This window comes from Psammomys obesus, unplaced genomic scaffold (genome assembly GCF_907164565.1).
Source record: "Psammomys obesus unplaced genomic scaffold, mPsaObe1.curated_primary_1811, whole genome shotgun sequence".
Classification (NCBI taxonomy): Eukaryota; Metazoa; Chordata; class Mammalia; order Rodentia; family Muridae; genus Psammomys; species Psammomys obesus.
In genome coordinates, this window is record NW_026594428.1 from 15,050,386 (window position 1) to 15,054,908 (window position 4,523).

A 4,523-nucleotide genomic window follows, 5' to 3' on the forward strand; every position below is an offset into this window, starting at 1 on the left:
GCCTAGGTCCAGTTCATGCATGGTCCTTGGTTGATGCTTCAGTCTCAGCAAGCCCCTCTGGGCAGTTGGTCTTCTTGTAGAGCTCCTGTCCTCTCCAGTTCTTTCTATCTTTCCCCCACTCTTCTGCAAGTCTCCCAGCATCCCACCCAGTGTTTGGCTGTGAGTTTCAGCATCTGTTTCAATCTGTTGCTGGGTGGAAGAGTTGAGTTGGGAGTATGGAATATTGGGGTGGGGAGGAGTATTTGGTATTGGTAATATTCCTATATCTGGCTTAAAGTTGGTTCAAGGAGAATTCACTTATGTTGAATAGTAAAGAGATGTCATATTTGTTGTAGGGGCTGCTGATGTAGAGATAATATATTCATACAGAAATATTTATTTTAAACCAGCAATGATACAGACTTTGGGGCATGTGAACAAGACAGGTAGCTTTGTGAGAGTGACGATCCTCTAGTTTCCAGTGTCTCTGTGGGCTGTAGTTTACTTCATCAACTTTGCTCCTGTTGGATGCCTTAAGAGTCATCCTGTGTACCACAATTCTGTACCCATTCCTCCACTGAGGGACATCTGGGTTGTTTCCAGCTTCTGGCTATTACAAATAAAGCTATTATGGTTGAGCAAATGTCTTTGTTGTGTACTTGAGTATATTTTGGATATTTGCCTAGGAGTGGTATAGCTGGATCTTGAGGAAGTGCTATTCCTAATTGTCTGAGAAAGTGCCAGATTGATTTCCAAAGTGGTGTACAAGTTTACATTCCCACCAGCAATGGAAGAAGATTCCCCTTTCTCCAGCATGTGTTGTCACTTGAGCTTTTGATCTTAGCCATTCTGATAGGTATAAGGTGAAATCTCAGGGACATTTTGATTTGCATTTCCCTGATGACTAAGGACTTTGAACATATCTTTAAGTGTTTCTCTGCCATTCTATATTCCTTTACAGAGAAGTCTCTGTTTAGCTTGGTACCCTGTTTTTAAATTGGATTACTTGATTTGTTGCTTTTTAACTTCTTGAATTCTTTATATATTCTAGATATTAGCCCTTTGTCAGATATAGAGTTTGTGAAGATCCTTTCCCAGGCTGTAGGCTGTGGTATATTTACACAATGGAATACTACTCAGCAATTAAAATAAAGGAAATAATGAAATTTGCAGGCAAATGGTAGAATCTAGAAAAGATCATCCTGAGTGAGGTATCTCGGAAGCAGAAAGACACACAGGGTATACTGACTTATAAGTGGATATTAGACATATATTATAGGATAAACATACTAAAATCTGTAGACCCAAAAAAGCTAAGCAAGAAGGAGGACCCTGGGTAAGATGATCAGTCCTCACTCAGAAAGACAAATGGGATGGACATTGGAAGAAGGAGAAAACAGGGACAGGAGCCTACCACAGAGGGCTTCTGAAAGACTCTACCCAGCAGTGTATCAAAGCAGATGCTGAGACTCATAATCAAACTTTGGACAGAGTGCAGGGAATCTTATGAAAGAAGGGGGAGATAATAAGACCTGAAGAGGATAGGAGCTCCACAAGGAAAGCAACAGAATCAAAGAATTTGGGTCCAAGGCTCTTTTCTGAGACTGGTACTCCAAACAAGGACCATTAATGGATATAACCTGAAATCCCTGCACAGATGTAGCCATGGCAGCTCAGTATCCAAGTGGGTACCCTAGTAAGGGGAACAGGGACTGTCTCTGATATGAACTCAGTGGCTGACTCTTTGCTCACCTCTCCCTGTAGGGGGAGCAGCCTTACCAGGCCACAGAGGAGGACAATGCAGCCAGTCCTGATGAGACCTGATAGGCCAGGATCAGATGGACTTGGAGAGGGGCATGTGAGGAGACAAGAGAGGGAAGGTGGAATTGGGAGAGAATGAAGGAGGGTCCTACATCTGGGGTGCAAAATGAATAAACTCTAATTAATATAAAAGTAAAAATTTAATTAAAAAAGGAGTCATCCTGTTACCTCATCTAGGTTTCTTTGCCACCTTTAGAAGGTGGTAACTTTGAAACCCACACAAGTCTTATGTACGGCATGTGAAATGTGATAGTCTTTTAGGGAAGACCAACCCCATGCTATCGGGTATGTCTTTCTGAACACTTTTCTTTTTCTTAACTCTCAGGGCGCATGCAAGCTGTATGTGTGTGTGTGTGTGTGTGTGTGTGTGTGTGTGTGTGTGTGTATGTGTGTGTGTTATAAAAATCTACCTTTAGTATCCTTTCTTCAAGATAGAATCTTTCATTCTCCTGAAAAGAATAATAGAAAAGGGAATTAGCAAATGAGATTAAGGGCCCCTTGAAGCTCAAGTGAAATAGATGAACTTCCAAAGCATACTCTTAGACACAGACTGGATGGCACCTCCGCTGTCTCTGAGACAGGGAGTGCAGTTGTGCTGAATAAAAGAGGGCTTCACCAGGCTACCTGCTGTGAGTGGGATTAGCCAGTAGGGAAGTTCTTTCTCTTCAGGAGACAGACCACTTAGCTGAAGAGTTCTTAATTCAGGAAGGAATAGCCCTGTTTCCTTGGTGGCTGTGGCCCTTTACCTGGAAAAATAAAAAAGGAAAGCTGAGTGAAAAAAGGGAGCACGTGAAAGCAGCCAAGAGAGCTTCTAAATTGGTTATCTCAGCCAATTAAAGAGCAGGATAGGATTGGTTGGGAAGCATCCTGCTGAGCTGGGAGAAGTAGGCCCGTGAGTAATGACGAAAGGCTGGAAGACAAAGAGGGAGGCTGAAATGAATAAGAGATCTGCTTTCCTCAGCGTCTATAATTCAATACACTTAAATAGGATGTTGGTTCAGTTAGCAGTTAGCATCATTTCAGGGGGTCATTTTTATTTGGGTCCCATCAGCATTAGAGTGAATCCTGGTCTGCAATTACGAACCCACATTGATGTGAAGTAATTGGCTCATCCCTTACTTGGAAGAAGTGACTTGTAAAGTAAATCACCCGGTTAATTTATCCATTGATTACAAATCACAGGGCAGGACGGTGTGGCACCTTTCCTTTTAAAGGTCATCATCACAGGCTATAACAAAAGACAGATTAAGAAGAGGAAAAGCAAAGCAGAGTTACCTAATCAAAGTATTGTATGACAATGAAACCTTCAGAAATAAAGAATCAAAGGTAAAATGTTCCCTTTTCGTAGACAGTCAGGTGGAAATATGATCAAAAAGGGTATGAGCTCATGAGTGGGGAAACTTAGCAAGGCTTGTCTGTTCAGCTCCCTTATGGCTTTTCTGTGTGTCTTTCCTTCCCCTTGGATGTGGGATATGGGTTGGGAAGTTCTCTGAGCAAAAAGAAAAAAGGGAGAATGACCTTTCTAGTTTTTATGGCTTACTTTGACAAAGTTCTGTTCTTTTTGGTGTGTGACTCATAAACCCAGTGACACACCATTGGCAAAAACTGATATTTCCTTTCCTAGCAGGTAGCAATTGAAAATAGCTTCTTGGTTAGGGTGGGACTTTGTGTCCACTTCTCCTTCCCAAAAGGCACCATGCTGTAGAGCTGTTGTTCTCAACTTCCCAATGCTGCAACCCTTTAATACAGTTCCTCAGGTTGTGGTGATCCCCCAACCATAAAATTATTTCATTGCCACTTCACATTTCCATACTCTTAGAAATTGTTATGTAAATATCTGATATGCAAGATATCTGAAATTTTATCCCCAAAGGGGTTGCAACCCGCACGTTGAGGCCCACCCCTTTAGAGTATCATTTTGAGATGCCCTGCAATATTACTTGAGGCTCTCATGAGTTCTGGGCATTGAGGATATCACAAAACCCCCCAAAAAAGAACCTCCCTCTGCAGGGTGTTTGTGCCCTTGCAGTAAGGACAGTGTTGAGCTGGGATTCGCTTTGCTTCAGTGCTCAGGAGATAGATAAGAAGGGTCAGGTTATGTTTGTGGCAGGGAGATAAGCTAAGCCAGGTGGGTCATTTGGGTATACTTAGAAAAAGAAAAAAAATTCTGTCAGTATCCAGCCATTTTATCTGGATAGGTGCTTCTTATAAATTTCCAAGAGCAAAAGGTCATGGATTGTCCTGCTTCATCTAGCCAGGGAAAGCAGAATAACGTGAAGCTAACTGGCCTGACCAGAACTGTGTCCTTGGCCCTGTTAGCTCAATGTCTTTATCAAGCAATTAACTATCCACAGGCTCAAGATTGATATGGACAGCTTAATCAAGATCAATCATCAGGGTATTTACTCTGGTTATTTAAGATAAGGAACTGGAAAACAATCCATAGATTTTGTATTGTTTACAGTTATCTCAGTATTTGCTACCCAAGGTGCATAGCAACTGTACTGTTACACCTTTACAAGCACACAAAAGAACAAAACACCCACATCAAACAAGTAGGAATAGAACTAGATTTTATCTTAAAGTGGAACTGTCAGGTTTAGACAAGTAACAGGCTAATCATACCATGTAGAAAAGCTTTTAACAAAGATCCCCATTATCTATTATCTGCTTATCATCTATCTATCTATCTATCTATCTATCTATCTATCTATCTATCTATC